The sequence below is a fragment of the Ascaphus truei genome (assembly GCF_040206685.1).
Source record: "Ascaphus truei isolate aAscTru1 chromosome 2 unlocalized genomic scaffold, aAscTru1.hap1 SUPER_2_unloc_1, whole genome shotgun sequence".
Lineage (NCBI taxonomy): Eukaryota > Metazoa > Chordata > Amphibia > Anura > Ascaphidae > Ascaphus > Ascaphus truei.
This window is the reverse complement of record NW_027453815.1, coordinates 903,341-920,210: the sequence shown is the minus strand read 5'-3', so window position 1 is coordinate 920,210 and position 16,870 is coordinate 903,341. Positions and strand designations below refer to the sequence as shown.

Here is a 16,870-nt window from a genome sequence, read left to right as displayed (position 1 = left end):
AATGTAGACAATGAGAAAGTTATGTATTTCGGACAGTTCCTGTCCTGGGAGATTTACGCCCCTAGATCACCCCACTAACATTTATTTATTTATTTATAAAATATTTTACCAGGCAGTAATACATTGAGAGTTACCTCTCGTTCTCACGCATGTCCTGGGCACAGAGTTATAACGTGTTACAGGCAGTAATACAGTGAGAGTTACCTCTCGTTCTCACGCATGTCCTGGGCACAGAGTTATAACATGTGTTACAGGCAGTAATACATTGAGAGTTACCTCTCGTTCTCACGCATGTCCTGGGCACAGAGTTATAACATGTTACAGGCAGTAATACAGTGAGAGTTACCTCTCGTTCTCACGCATGTCCTGGGCACAGAGTTATAACGTGTTACAGGAAGTAATACAGTGAGAGTTACCTCTCGTTCTCACGCATGTCCTGGGCACAGAGTTATAACGTGTTACAGGCAGTAACACAGTGAGAGTTACCTCTCGTTCTCACGCATGTCCTGGGCACAGAGTTATAACATGTGTTACAGGCAGTAATACAGTGAGAGTTACCTCTCGTTCTCACGCATGTCCTGGGCACAGAGTTATAACATGTGTTACAGGCAGTAATACAGTGAGAGTTACCTCTCGTTCTCACGCATGTCCTGGGCACAGAGTTATAACATGTTACAGGCAGTAATACAGTGAGAGTTACCTCTCGTTCTCACGCATGTCCTGGGCACAGAGTTATAACATGTGTTACAGGCAGTAATACAGTGAGAGTTACCTCTCGTTCTCACGCATGTCCTGGGCACAGAGTTATAACATGTGTTACAGGCAGTAATACAGTGAGAGTTACCTCTCGTTCTCACGCATGTCCTGGGCACAGAGTTATAACGTGTTACAGGAAGTAATACAGTGAGAGTTACCTCTCGTTCTCACGCATGTCCTGGGCACAGAGTTATAACGTGTTACAGGCAGTAATACAGTGAGAGTTACCTCTCGTTCTCACGCATGTCCTGGGCACAGAGATATAACATGTGTTACAGGCAGTAATACAGTGAGAGTTACCTCTTGTTCTCACGCGTGTCCTGGGCACAGAGTTATAACGTGTTACACGCAGTAATACAGTGAGAGTTACCTCTCGTTCTCACGCATGTCCTGGGCACAGAGTTATAACATGTGTTACAGGCAGTAATACAGTGAGAGATACCTCTCGTTCTCACGCATGTCCTGGGCACAGAGTTATAACGTGTTACAGGCAGTAATACAGTGAGAGTTACCTCTCGTTCTCACGCATGTCCTGGGCACAGAGTTATAACATGTGTTACAGGCAGTAATACAGTGAGAGTTACCTCTCGTTCTCACGCATATCCTGGGCACAGAGTTATAACATGTTACAGGCAGTAATACAGTGAGAGCTACCTCTCGTTCTCACGCATGTCCTGGGCACAGAGTTATAACGTGTTACAGGCAGTAATACAGTGAGAGTTACCTCTCATTCTCACGCATGTCCTGGGCACAGAGTTATAACGTGTTACAGGAAGTAATACAGTGAGAGTTACCTCTCGTTCTCACGCATGTCCTGGGCACAGAGTTATAACGTGTTACAGGAAATAATACAGTGAGAGTTACCTCTCGTTCTCACGCATGTCCTGGGCACAGAGTTATAATGTGTTACAGGCAGTGATACAGTGAGAGTTACCTCTCGTTCTCACGCATGTCCTGGGCACAGAGTTATAACATGTGTTACAGGCAGTAATACAGTGAGAGTTACCTCTCATTCTCACGCATGTCCTGGGCACAGAGTTATAACGTGTTACAGGAAGTAATACAATGAGAGTTACCTCTCGTTCTCACGCATGTCCTGGGCACAGAGTTATAACGTGTTACAGGCAGTAATACAGTGAGAGTTACCTCTCGTTCTCACGCATGTCCTGGGCACAGAGTTATAATGTGTTACAGGAAGTAATACAGTGAGAGTTACCTCTCGTTCTCACGCATGTCCTGGGCACAGAGTTATAACGTGTGTTACAGGCAGTAATACAGTGAGAGTTACCTCTCGTTCTCACGCATGTCCTGGGTACAGAGTTATAACATGTTACAGGCAGTAATACAGTGAGAGTTACCTCTCGTTCTCACGCATGTCCTGGGCACAGAGTTATAACATGTTACAGGCAGTAATACAGTGAGAGATACCTCTCGTTCTCACGCATGTCCTGGGCACAGAGTTATAACGTGTGTTACAGGCAGTAATACAGTGAGAGTTACCTCTCGTTCTCACGCATGTCCTGGGCACAGAGTTATAACATGTGTTACAGGCAGTAATACAGTGAGAGTTACCTCTCGTTCTCACGCATGTCCTGGGCACAGAGTTATAACATGTGTTACAGGCAGTAATACAGTGAGAGTTACCTCTCGTTCTCACGCATGTCCTGGGCACAGAGTTATAACATGTATTACAGGCAGTAATACAGTGAGAGTTACCTCTCGTTCTCACGCATATCCTGGGCACAGAGTTATAACGTGTTACAGGCAGTAATACAGTGAGAGTTACCGCTCGTTCTCACGCATATCCTGGGCACAGAGTTATAACATGTTACAGGCAGTAATACAGTGAGAGCTACCTCTCGTTCTCACGCATGTCCTGGGCACAGAGTTATAACGTGTTACAGGCAGTAATACAGTGAGAGTTACCTCTCATTCTCACGCATGTCCTGGGCACAGAGTTATAACGTGTTACAGGCAGTAATACAGTGAGAGTTACCTCTTGTTCTCATGCATGTCCTGGGCACAGAGTTATAACGTGTTACAGGCAGTAATACAGTGAGAGTTACCGCTCGTTCTCACGCATATCCTGGGCACAGAGTTATAACATGTTACAGGCAGTAATACAGTGAGAGCTACCTCTCGTTCTCACGCATGTCCTGGGCACAGAGTTATAACGTGTTACAGGCAGTAATACAGTGAGAGTTACCTCTCATTCTCACGCATGTCCTGGGCACAGAGTTATAACGTGTTACAGGAAGTAATACAGTGAGAGTTACCTCTCGTTCTCACGCATGTCCTGGGCACAGAGTTATAACGTGTTACAGGAAATAATACAGTGAGAGTTACCTCTCGTTCTCACGCATGTCCTGGGCACAGAGTTATAATGTGTTACAGGCAGTGATACAGTGAGAGATACCTCTCGTTCTCACGCGTGTCCTGGGCACAGAGTTATAACATGTTACAGGCAGTAATACAGTGAGAGTTACCTCTCGTTCTCACGCATGTCCTGGGCACAGAGTTATAACATGTGTTACAGGCAGTAATACAGTGAGAGTTACCTCTCATTCTCACGCATGTCCTGGGCACAGAGTTATAACGTGTTACAGGAAGTAATACAATGAGAGTTACCTCTCGTTCTCACGCATGTCCTGGGCACAGAGTTATAACGTGTTACAGGCAGTAATACAGTGAGAGTTACCTCTCGTTCTCACGCATGTCCTGGGCACAGAGTTATAACATGTGTTACAGGCAGTAATACAGTGAGAGTTACCTCTCATTCTCACGCATGTCCTGGGCACAGAGTTATAACGTGTTACAGGAAGTAATACAATGAGAGTTACCTCTCGTTCTCACGCATGTCCTGGGCACAGAGTTATAACGTGTTACAGGCAGTAATACAGTGAGAGTTACCTCTCGTTCTCACGCATGTCCTGGGCACAGAGTTATAATGTGTTACAGGAAGTAATACAGTGAGAGTTACCTCTCGTTCTCACGCATGTCCTGGGCACAGAGTTATAACGTGTGTTACAGGCAGTAATACAGTGAGAGTTACCTCTCGTTCTCACGCATGTCCTGGGCACAGAGTGAGACAAATAATACATGGTTACAAGTACAGTTACATAAATGAACAGGGTATACATTATATATGTGCTCAAAGCTGTGACCATGCAGCAAGCTTAAGCCTATAGGGAACCATGTTAAAAATGGTTATTGAGGCAAAAAGTGACACTGTGTGCTCATTTGCATGTCATTTCCCAGAATCCCTTGCTGCAGTGGAAGTGCTGTATGCTGGGTGATAATGGGGAAAGGCGGGGTTGCAGACCTGCCTAAGACATGCAGATGAGCATACAGCTATATTTGCATATTTGCTTTCCTGTGGAGGGTTTTTGTCACTTTTTTTACTCACCATAACTTAACTCAGTATATATATATACATATACATATATATATATATATATATATATATATATATATATATATACACAAGACATTGCTATATACAAGACATTGCGTGCATAGTTAAAGAAAATATATATTATGAGCGTATGAAACAGTTACAGATAATATATATTATAGGCGTATGTAACAGTTACAGATAATATATATTATAGGCGTATGTAACAGTTACAGGTAATATATATTATAGGCGTATGTAACAGTTACAGGTAATATATATTATAGGCGTATGTAACAGTTACAGGTAATATATATTATAGGCGTATGTAACAGTTACAGATAATATATATTATAGGCGCATGTAACAGTTACAGGTAATATATATTATAGGCGCATGTAACAGTTACAGATAATATATATTATAGGCGCATGTAACAGTTACAGGTAATATATATTATAGGCGCATGTAACAGTTACAGATAATATATATTATAGGCGTATGTAACAGTTACAGGTAATATATATTATAGGCGTATGTAACAGTTACAGGTAATATATATTATAGGCGCATGAAACAGTTACAGACCAGGTTAAAATGTGAGACAGCTTTAGTTATGAAAGAACTTAAACTGGTGGTGGATGTGAGAGTCTCTGGTAGACTGTTCCAGTTTTGGGGTGCACGGAAGGAGAAGGAGGAACGTCCGGATACTTTGTTGAGCCTTGGGACCATGAACAGTCTTTTGGAGTCTGATCTCAGGTGATAAGTGCTGCATGTGGTAGGGGTGAGGAGCTTGTTCAGGTAGCTCGGTAGCTTGCCCAGAAAGTATTTGAGGGTGAGACAGGAAAGGTGAACTTTGCGCCTAGACTCTAGTGATGACCAATCTAGTTCTTTGAGCGTTTCGCAGTGATGTGTGTTGTAGTTGCATTGGAGAACAAAATGACAAATTGAATTGTAGAGGGTGTCAAGTTTGCTAAGGTGGGTTTGAGGAGCCGAGCCATATACTATGTCTCCATAGTCAATAATTGGCATTAGCATCTGCTGTGCGATACGCTTTCTGACCAGGAGACTTAGGGAGGATTTGTTCCTGTAAAGTACCCCTAGTTTGGCATAGGTCTTGGTTGTCAGGGTATCAATGTGCATCCCGAATGTTAAGTGGGAGTCAAACCATAAGCCCAGGTATTTAAAACTAGTGACAGGGGTTAGGGTGGTGTTAGCGTTGGTTCTGATCAAGAGCTCAGTCACTGGAAGCTTTAAAAATTTAGTCTTGGTCCCAAATACCATTGTTACAGTCTTGTCAGTGTTTAAAAACAGTTTGTTTTGGGAAATCCAGTTTTCGAGTCTCAAAATTCAGACTGAAGTATGTGTTGAAGGTCAGAGAGGCTATGGCTGTGTGCATACAGGATTGTGTCGTCTGCATACATGTGTATTGAGGCTTCCTTACAAGCTGTGGGAAGATCATTAATGAACACTGAGAAGAGTAGGGGCCCCAGAACAGAGCCTTGCGGGACACCACAGGTGATATCCAGGGGGTTGGAGTCAGAGCCTGAGATGGACAAATGTTGGGATCTTCCTGATAGGTAGGACTGAAACCAGTTTAAAGCATGTTTCCCTATTCCAGAGCACTGGAGTTTGTTAAGCAGGATAACATGATCAACTGTGTCAAAAGCCTTTGCAAAATCTAGGAATACTGCACCAGTGAGTTGACCCCGTTCCATTCCACACTGGATTTCATTGCAAACTTTTAGCAGGGTAGTTACGGTGGAGTGTTTGGGACGAAACCCAGATTGGAATTGGCTAGGGAAATTTGTCTTGGTATAGAAATCGCTTAATTGGGAGTGGACACATTTTTCCATGACTTTGGATAGAATTGGGAGAAGCGAGATTGGCCTGTAGTTTGAGACAGTGTTTTTGTCCCCACTTTTGAAGATTGGGACAACTCTGGCAGTTTTCCAGGTCTTAGGGATATGGCCTGCAGACAGGATAGAGTTGACTATGGACGCAATTGGTTTGGCAATGGCTGGGGCACCAAGTCGTAGGAACCTAGATTGTAGTAAGTCAGGTCCGCATTGGCTGCTTAGTTTTAGTTTGAGGAGCGCTTGTATAATCTCCTCTTCAGATACTGGGCCAAATTGAAAATTGTGGGCAGTGTTGGGAGGGGGTGGGACTATAGGGGTACTCCCAGGATGAGATTCAGGTTTGTGGTTTGGGCTGCGTTTTGCTAATAAGTTAGTGGCACACCCTACAAAGTAATCATTGAATGCATTTGAAATGTCAGTGGGGTTTGTCAGAGTATTATCCCCCTTAGTGATATTACTTGGCTGTTGATGGTTAGGAGGCTGGAATATATTGTTGATAACCTTCCAGAAGTTAGCTGGGTTTGATGTGTTCTGGAGGAGATTGTCAGAGTAATATTGTGCGTTTGCATGCCTTGTTTGCCTTGTGCACACGTTCCGCAGGCATCTGTAGTGATTGAGATCCTTGGTAGTGCCAGTTACTTTGTGGCTTTTCCACAAGGTATCTCTGAGCTGGTAGAGTGCAATAAGGTCAGTTGTAACCCATGGAAGTTGTAACATGTCTTGCCCCTAAATCACGCCTCTAACCTAAGTTACGCCTCTAACCAATGTTTTCTTTTTTCTGTATAAATATCTTTACCTTATACTTAATAAACTGAGACGAAGGATTTGAAACACTGCATGTGTGTCGTTTCATTCGTTTCCCGGGCCTGTAAGTTCCACCAGATCGAGATCAACAGTGCCAGGGCGTGGATCCAAAGCTTCCCGGGAAGTCTGCAGTGTGCGGTGCTGTGTGTGGATCCAGTCACAAAGGCCTCCAGCCCTTTTTGCAATTGGCAGGTCAAAGTCTTTCACCTTGTGTGTATCCTAGCAACCGAGAGCAGAGGGCCCTAGTGTGTATCCTAGCAACCAAAAGCAGAGGGCCCTAGTGTGTATCCTAGCAACCGAGAGCAGAGGGCCCTAGTGTGTATCCTAGCAACCGAGAGCAGAGGGCCCTAGTGTGTATCCTAGCAACCAAAAGCAGAGGGCCCTAGTGTGTATCCTAGCAACCGAGAGCAGAGGGCCCTAGTGTGTATCCTAGCAACCGAGAGCAGAGGGCCCTAGTGTGTATCCTAGCAACCAAAAGCAGAGGGCCCTAGTGTGTATCCTAGCAACCAAGAGCAGAGGGCCCTAGTGTGTATCCTAGCAACCAAGAGCAGAGGGCCCTAGTGTGTATATCCTAGCAACCGGGAGCAGAGGGCCCTTGTGTGTATCCTAGCAACCGAGAACAGAGGGCCATGTCATGTCAACTTGATGCCGCGTGACGTCACGGAGCGTCTCGTTGTTATGGCAATGAGCATTACGTGACGTCGCGCAGCCATGTTGATGGAATTTGGAGGGGAGGATACAGCCAAAGACAAGATAAATATATAATAAATAGATCTAAAAAAAATTATCTCCGGGTTAGCCTTCAATAGAAGGTTCCAACCCTGGCTGCAGTGTGTGTTTGTGTGTACAGAGGTGGGAGCTGCAGTGTGTGTTTGTGTGTATAGAGGTGGGGGCTGCAGTGTGTGTTTGTGTGTATAGAGGTGGGGGCTGCAGTGTGTGTTTGTGTGTATAGAGGTGGGGGGCTGCAGTGTGTGTTTGTCTGTATAGAGGTGGGGGCTGAAGTGTGTGTTTGTGTGTATAGAGGTGGGGGCTGCAGTGTGGATTTATGTGTACAGGAGGTGGGCCCTGCAGTATGTGTTTGTGTGTATAAAAGTGGGGGCTGCAGTGTGTGTTTGTGTGTATAGAGGTGGGGGCTGAAGTGTGTGTTTGTGTGTATAGAGGTGGGGGCTGCAGTGTGTGTTTGTGCGTATAGAGGTGGGGGCTGCAGTGTGTGTTTGTGTGTATAGAGGTGGGGGCTGCAGTGTGGATTTATGTGTACAGGAGGTGGGCCCTGCAGTGTGTGTTTGTGTGTATAAAAGTGGGGGCTGCAGTGTGTGTTTGTGTGTATAGAGGTGGGGGCTGAAGTGTGTGTTTGTGTGTATAGAGGTGGGGGCTGCAGTGTGTGTTTGTGCGTATAGAGGTGGGGGCTGCAGTGTGTGTTTGTGTGTATAGAGGTGGGGGCTGCAGTGTGTGTTTGTATGTATAGAGGTGGGCCCTGCAGTGTGTTTGTGTGTATAGAGGTGGGGGCTGAAGTGTGTGTTTGTGTGTATAGAGGTGGGGGCTGCAGTGTCTGTTTGTGTGTATAGAGGTGAGGGCTGCAGTGTGTGTTTTTGTGTGTATAGAGGTGGGGCTGCAGTGTGTGTTTGTGTGTATAGAGGTGGGGGCTGCAGTGTGTGTTTTTGTGTGTATGGAGGTGGGGGCTGAAGTGTGTGTTTGTGTGTATAGAAGTGGGGGCTGCAGTGTGTGTTTTTGTGTGAATAGAGGTGGGGGCTGAAGTGTGTGTTTGTGTGTATATAGGTGGGGGCTGCAGTGTGTGTTTTTGTTTGTATAGAGGTGGGGGCTGAAGTGTGTGTTTGTGTGTATAGAGGTGGGGGCTGTAGTGTGTGCCTGTGTGTATAGAGGTGGGGGCTGCAGTGTGTGTTTGCGTGTGTATAGAGGTGGGGGCTGCAGTGTGTGTTTGTGTGTATAGAGGTGGGGGCTGCAGTGTGTGTTTTTGTGCGTATAGAGGTGGGGGCGGTAATGTGTGCCTGTGTGTATAGAGGTGGGGGCTGCAGTGTGTGTTTGTGTGTATAGAGGTGAGGGCTGCAGTGTGTGTTTGTGTGTGTATAGAGGTGGGGGCTGCAGTGTGTGTTTGTGTGTATAGAGGTGGGGGCTGCAGTGTGTGTTTGTGTGTATAGAGGTGGGGGCTGCAGTGTGTGCCTGTGTGTATAGAGGTGGGGGCTGCAGTGTGTGTTTGTGTGTGTATAGAGGTGGGGGCTGCAGTGTGTGTTTGAGTGTATAGAGGTGGGTGCAGCACCTGATCGATATGGATAAATCTGGGGAGAATTGGGTTTAATCTGTTACTAAGATCTTGCTGTAGATTTTGAGGTCTGTATTAAGTTGGGAGATTGGGCTGTAGCTGCCGCATTCATGCGGGCCCCTACCTTCCTTGTGGATGATCGTTAGGTTGGCCGCAGAGATTGTGGCTGTGTTCGGTTTACCCTCTAGGAAGGAGTTGAACATATCAAGAAGATAAGGGGACAGAGTCAACATGAAGGTCTTGTAGTAAGCGTTGGAAAAGCCGTCGGGACACGGGGTCTTGCTTAGTTTAAGCGGTTTAATGACTTCGAATAATTCTTCCTGGCTGATTTTTTTATTAAGATTTTCCAGTTCTTCCTCTGTTAGGGAGGGTAGGTCACAGTGTGCTAGAAATTGTGAGGTTAGTTTAGCGCTACTGTGCGGCAGTTCCGAGGGGTGAAGGTTGTATAGGTCCGCGTAGAAATTGACGAATTCCTGGGCAATTTCTTTTTCGACATACTGTAGGTAATTAGCCCAGCTCTAGTACGGATCTTATTAATTTGGGATTTCGCTTTCATGCCCTTTAGCTTTGTGGCCAACAACCTGCCCGCTTTATTGCCCCTGTCATAGAACCTCTGGTTGGTCCATCTGAGAGCTCTCTCTACCTCTTCGAGTTGCGTTTGTTTTAATTCTGGTCTTGTTTTATCCATTAATCTGTATAATGTTTTGGAGGGGTTACTTTTGTGCTGTTGTTCTAGTTCTGCGATTTTCTCTGTTAGCTCATTTTGTAATTTATATTTCATTTTTGTCAGATAGCGGCTATAGAAATAAGGTCGCCTCTAATGGAGGCTTTATGAGCTTCCCATAGCATCGCTGGGGCAGAGACGGATCCTTTATTTATCTTGAAGAAGCTGGAGAGCTTTTGTTTGATTGTTAGTTCTATTTCAGGGTCATTGAGGAGGGAATCGTTTAGTTTCCATTTGTACACATTGCTTTTAATGAAGGGCAGAGAGAGGGACTGTAGGACTCGGGCGTGATCGGACCAGGTTATTGGGCCAATATCTGAGTGAGAGGACGCCTGGAATACATTCTTGGTACCTAGAAAGTAGTCAATCCTTGAGTAAGACTGATGAGGGGCTGAGAAGAAAGTGTAATCCCTCTGACCCTGGTGTTGGGCCCTCCAGATATCTACCAGAGAGAAACTTTCTATGATATCTCTATTTTTTGGCTTTTTTATGGGTTTGGATAGAGTGTTGAGTGGCGAGGGTGGTTGATTTGTCACGGGCTGGGGAGAGAACCGTGTTGAAGTCTCCAGCAATAATTAATGAGGCGAGGGATTGTTGGTCAAGGGATTCAAGAAGTTTTTTCAGAAAAGGCATCTGGTTTTCGTTGGGGGCGTAGAGAGATGGGAGTATCCGATAAGGTGCCTTGGAGGAGAAGGTATCTCCCTTCCGGATCTAGGAGGGATTTTGTTAGGGTGAAGGGGACATTGCTCTTGATTAGTATGGCTACCCCTCTTTTTTTGTTCGGAGAGGACGCGTAGAATGCTTGGGGGAAAGCCCTCGCAAACGTGTTTGGGGGGAATGGGGAATTAAAACGAGTCTCCTGTATGAATATAATATCTCCCTTGGATTTCTTACATTCTTGTAATGCTAGCTTTCTTTTCTTAACGGAATTGAGCCCCTTCACATTAAGTGATATCATTTTAATGGAAGACATTAGTTAAAAAATTTATTTTCGGAGTTGAAAGCTCTGCGCCCCTTTGATTTCCCATGGAAGGGGCTTGAGGTGGGTTTGTGGGGGAGTTAGAAGGGAGATGGTGGGACAGTTCTCGAGTCCCTGTGTGATAGGTTCGCCGGGGTTGGCGGGGTCAAGCTTGGGAGAAGGGCGCTAGGGGGAGGAGGGGAGGGGGGGGAAGAGGGCGAATAGGGGAGGAGGGGGGGGGGGTAAAAACACCAGGGGAGGAAGAAACACTAAGGGGGGGAGAGACAGGTGGGCTTTTTGGTAGCCCTACAAAAACAACTTCAGACACCGTGGTGAAAGAGGTAAGGGGGGTAAATATCAATGAGAGCTTCCGGAGTCACGGAGCATGGTGCAGGTCGGAAGCCTCGGACCGAGCACCCTCCAATAATTTCACATACAATCACATAAAACATAGAATAACATAGTTAACAATTGTATTCCTCAACAACCATGATCAACAGTATTAACTTTTACACATTTCGTCCAACTTGGTTTGCAAATAAACTTCTTTGCAAACGTGTTCGGGGGGGGGGGGTGACCAGAGATCTCCTACACATGGTGGGGGGGGGGAAGGGGGGAGATGCGGGGGGAAGGGGTGGTTTGTAGATCCTTTTCCAATCTCTATTATCAGTGTTGACTTTTTAAGACTCAGTGAGGGTCTATGTGCGTTGGGCCAGGGGATATGATGAGGGGAAGGTAAGTGGGGGTGGAGAGGAAAAGATAGGGAAAGGTAGAGGGGGGGAGTGGAAGGTAGAGGGGGGGAAGAAGTGGGTGAGGAGAGGGGGAGGGAGGAGGAGGGTAAGGGGGGAGGGCGGAGGAGGGGAAGGGGGAGGGAGAGGAGGAGGGGAGAGGAGGAGGGGGAGAGGGAGGGAGAGAAGGGGGAGGGGGAGAAGGGGGAAGAGAAGGAGGGGTGGCGGAAGAGGGGTGGGAAGGGAAGGGGGAGTGAGAGGGGGGGAGAAGATAGGGGAAGGGGATAGAGGAAGTGAGTATGGAGGGGGGGAAGGGAGCATAGGAAGGAGAAAACACCTGATATTTTTGACAATGCGGGGGGCTGAGCATTTCCCAGATTACTTTGGGGTTTCGGGGATATAAAAAGGGAGAGTTTATACGACCTTCCACCCATCGGGTGTCGCACTCTGTGCTTTGGCAGCTGCATGAGCCAGTGTCCGTGGAGGGTAACGGCCGTGGAGAAAAGTCTCTCAAACAACCAGCTAGGACAAAGTTGCCCGACTCCCCTCTTGCCGAGCGATCAAGTAGGAAGGTTCCGTGGCGGCAGATGGGGGAGCTTGGGAGGTAGAAGAGTGGGACTTAGGTCAGGGCAGAGAATCTGTGGGGGGTTGAAACATTCTTCCTTCGGGGCCCCGGCGATTTCGGATCTGGCATTGGTGGGAGTCCTCGCATGAGGGGGAGCAGTCATCAGGGGGAGACTGGAACATCGGCTGGAGGGCTCTTCTCAGGTGGGTTGAGGTGCGGGGCAGCCGGGGAGTGAGGGGAGGAGGGGGTGAGAGGGTGGAAGAGGGATGGGCGGGAATGGGGGAAGGAGGGTGAGGGGGGGGTGAGGACGGCTGAATGTTGGCACCCAATCAGCTGGGCTTGCCCGGCCGGACAGCAAACGGAGCAAGGAGAGAAGGCCGCCCCTCCTTGGTGGCCGACGTTGGAGGAAGGTTAGAGATGGAAGTTATGGTCTCCTCTGGTTCGCTAGTCGCTGTGAAGCACGAGGGACCTCAGCTGTTTTGGGATTTTCTAGGTCCCTGGGGGACATCTCTCGGTCTCGGGGGGAGGGGGCCTTTAGACAGACCCAGAGATTTCAGGAACTCCGGGGATTCTTCCGGCCTAGAGATGGTATGGTAATGGCCGTCTTTGAGGACTACCAACTTAAAGGGGAAGCCCCATCTATATTTGATACCTCTGTCCCTGGGGATAGCCCTGAGGGGCTTCATCTCCTTGCGTCTGTCGATGGTGGCCCTGGACAGGTCCCCAAAGAGTTGGATTGGATTGTTATCCATCTGGAGTTCGCTGATCCCTCTGCTGGCAGTCAGGATTTTATCTCTGGCAGAGTGGGAGTGTCATTTTACTATTACATCTCGCCGGCGGTTGGGGTCTGCTGATCTGGGGCCTAGAGCCCGGGGCGCCCGGTCCATCTGCAGGTCGTGGTCCGAGAGTTCGGGGACTAGTGTTAGGAAGGTTCTGTGGAGGTAGTCCTGGAGGGCGTTGGGAGAGACCGACTCAGGGATGTTTCTAATACGTATATTCTGTCTGCGCTCCCTGTTCTCCTGATCCTCCAGGGCCTCTCTGAGCTCATTCACAGCGTGGCCTAGTCTAACCACCTCGTCTTCAGCGCTTGACTGGTTCATGAGGACATCCCCCATTTTTGTCTCTAGATCTCCCGTGCGTGTGGTAAGGCCGCAGATATCTGACCTCAGACCCTCCAGGGCCGTGGATAAATCATGCTGGAAGCCCTTCCTCATTTTTTGGAAGAGGGATTCAAAATATTCTTTGCCCAGGCCCTGCCTTGGTAGCTCAGGATCGGGTGGGCTCTGTGCAGCCCCCGCCTCTGCTCGCGGGGGTTCCTCATCGCCATCTTGGGAGTCAGTTGTTAGCTCCGGCGGGCACTTCGCAGGGGGGAAGAACCGGGTGACCCCCTGGTTTTGTAGTTGTATGGCTTTGTTTGCCATTGCCGCCGTGTCTGGTATAGTTTTGGAGGCGATTTGGGGGATTTTCAGCCGCGGGAGATGCTTATTCTTATTATATTTTTAGGATGATGCTCAGAAGCTCCTCAGCTAAGCAGCCACACACGGCGGCGTCACCTGAAGTCCTGCGCTGGCCTCTCACTTTCTGTCCCTCTCGCTTTATTTGTTTTTATTCCTTTTTTGGTGGGAAAAGGGGGTGTAGAATGGTCGTAGGCACTCGGGTCCCACTGGTGCTGCACACTCAGATGACACCTGTGGCCTCTCACGCCTCACTTAATTTTCCCCCTCACTCAGATCAGCGTCGGCCATTTTGACTGCAATTATTTATGTATTTCTATTCAGTGTCACTGGGGAGGTGGGAGACGGTGGGACCCCGAGGTTCAATCAGCAGAGACAGGCTCCTACTTCTCCAGCTAAAGAGGCCGGTGATTCCTCCGTGGAGGGTCCCAGCCAGATGGCGCTTCCTCCCCCTCAACCGGGACATGTAGGTGTTTCAGCCAGGGGGTGTCGTCCAGGCGTTTCCCCCCCCCCCCCCGGCAGCACCTCAGACCACGTTTGTGCCCACGTTTATTAGGTGTAGTGTTGGGGGGAGGGAACGGGATCCGCAGCAATGTGGAGCGGCTCCCGTCTTACCGCGCAGTCGCGGGAGGTAGCAGCGGGCGCTCCTCAGACACCATGGGGGGGCAGGGGACTCCATCCCCGATCACCGCTGTTCTCACGCCGCTCCGGACTCCGCGGGGCTGGGAACCTCCTGGTGCCCCCCCCCCCCCCCGCCGCTCTGGACTCCGCGGGACTGCGAACCTCCGGGTGCCCCCCCCGCCGCTCCGGACTCCGCGGGACTGCGAACCTCCGGGTGCCCCCCCCCCCCCCGCCGCTCCGGACTCTGCGGGGCTGCGAACCTCCGGGTGCCCCCCCCCACCGCTCCGGACTCCGCGGGACTGCGAACCTCCGGGTGCCCCCCCCCGCCGCTCCGGACTCTGTGGGACTGCGAACCTCCGGGTGCCCCCCCCGCCGCTCCGGACTCCGCGGGACTGCGAACCTCCGGGTGCCCCCCCCGCCGCTCCGGACTCTGCGGGGCTGCGAACCTCCGGGTGCCCCCCCCCACCGCTCCGGACTCTGCGGGGCTGGGAACCTCCGGGTGCCCCCCCCGCCGCTCCGGACTCCGCGGGGCTGCGAACCTCCGGGTGCCCCCCCGCCGCTCCGGACTCCGCGGGACTGCGAACCTCCGGGTGCCCCCCCGCCGCTCCGGACTCTGCGGGACTGCGAACCTCCGGGTGCCCCCCCCCCCCCCGCCGCTCCGGACTCTGCGGGGCTGCGAACCTCCGGGTGCCCCCCCGCCGCTCCGGACTCCGCGGGGCTGCGAACCTCCGGCTGCCCCCCCGCCGCTCCGGACTCCGCGGGACTGCGAACCTCCAGGTGCCCCCCCCCCCCCCCGCCGCTCCGGACTCCACGGGGCTGTGAATCTCCGGGTGCCCCCCCGCCGCTCCGGACTCTGCGGGACTGCGAACCTCCGGGTGCCCCCCCCCCCGCCGCTCCGGACTCCGCGGGACTGCGAACCTCCAGGTGCCCCCCCCCCCGCCGCTCCGGACTCCGCGGGACTGAGAACCTCCATGTGCCCCCCCCCCCCCCGCCGCTCCGGACTCCGCGGGACTGAGAACCTCCATGTGCCCCCCCCCCCCCGCCGCTCCGGACTCTGCGGGGCTTGGAACCTCCAGGTGCCCCCCCCCCCCGCCGCTCCGGACTCCGCGGGACTGAGAACCTCCATGTGCCCCCCCCCCCCCGCCGCTCCGGACTCCGCGGGGCTGGGAACCTCCGGCTGCCCCCCCGCCGCTCCGTACTCCGCGGGGCTGGGAACCTCCTGGTGCCCCCCCCCCCCCCGCCGCTCCGGACTCCGCGGGACTGCGAACCTCCGGATGCCCCCCCCCCCCCGCCGCTCCGGACTCCGCGGGACTGCGAACCTCCTGGTGCCCCCCCCGCCGCTCCGGACTCTGCGGGGCTGCGAACCTCCGGCTGCCCCCCCCGCCGCTCCGGACTCCGCGGGGCTGGGAACCTCCTGGTGCCCCCCCCCCCCACCCGCCGCTCCGGACTCCGCGGGACTGCGAACCTCCGGGTGCCCCCCCGCCGCTCCGGACTACACGGGGCTGCGAACCTCCGGGTGCCCCCCCCCCCCTGCCGCTCCGGACTCCGCGGGGCTGTGAATCTCTGGGTGCCCCCCCTGCCGCTCCGGACTACACGGGGCTGCGAACCTCCAGGTGCCCCCCCCCCCCCGCCGCTCCGGACTCCGCGGGGCTGGGAACCTCCTGGTGCCCCCCCCCCCCCACCCGCCGCTCCGGACTCCGCGGGACTGCGAACCTCCGGGTGCCCCCCCGCCGCTCCGGACTACACGGGGCTGCGAACCTCCAGGTGCCCCCCCCCCCCCGCCGCTCCGGACTCCGCGGGACTGAGAACCTCCATGTGCCCCCCCCCCCCCCGCCGCTCCGGACTCCGCGGGGCTGGGAACCTCCGGCTGCCCCCCCGCCGCTCCGTACTCCGCGGGGCTGGGAACCTCCTGGTGCCCCCCCCCCCCCCGCCGCTCCGGACTCCGCGGGACTGCGAACCTCCGGATGCCCCCCCCCCCCCCGCCGCTCCGGACTCCGCGGGACTGCGAACCTCCTGGTGCCCCCCCCGCCGCTCCGGACTCTGCGGGGCTGCGAACCTCCGGCTGCCCCCCCCGCCGCTCCGGACTCCGCGGGGCTGGGAACCTCCTGGTGCCCCCCCCCCCCACCCGCCGCTCCGGACTCCGCGGGACTGCGAACCTCCGGGTGCCCCCCCGCCGCTCCGGACTACACGGGGCTGCGAACCTCCGGGTGCCCCCCCCCCTGCCGCTCCGGACTCCGCGGGGCTGTGAATCTCTGGGTGCCCCCCCTGCCGCTCCGGACTCTGCGGGGCTGCGAACCTCCGGGTGCCCCCCCGCCGCTCCGGACTCCGCGGGACTGCGAACCTCCGGGTGCCCCCCCCCCCCCGCCGCTCCGGACTACGCGGGGCTGCAAACCTCCGGGTGCCCCCCCTGCCGCTCCGGACTCCGCGGGGCTGGGAACCTCCTGGTGCCCCCCCTGCCACTCCGGACTCCGCGGGGCTGGGAACCTCCTGGTGCCCCCCCACCGCTCCGGACTCCGCGGGGCTGCGAACCTCCGGGTGCCCCCCCCCCCCCCGCCGCTCCGGACTCCGCGGGGCTGGGAACCTCCGGCTGCCCCCCCGCCGCTCCGGACTCCGCGGGGCTGGGAACCTCCTGGTGCCCCCCCCCCCCGCCGCTCCGGACTCCGCGGGACTGCGAACCTCCGGGTGCCCCCCCCGCCGCTCCGGACTCCGCGGGACTGCGATCCTCCAGG

General features: G+C 52.9%; 1 protein-coding gene across 1 annotated transcript in view; it reads left to right on the top strand.

Moving 5' to 3' along the window:
- The window catches only part of LOC142473258 (uncharacterized), a 363,164-nt gene that overhangs the window by 13,251 nt on the left and 333,043 nt on the right, over positions 1-16,870 (top strand). The gene's annotated exons all lie outside the window — the stretch shown is intronic.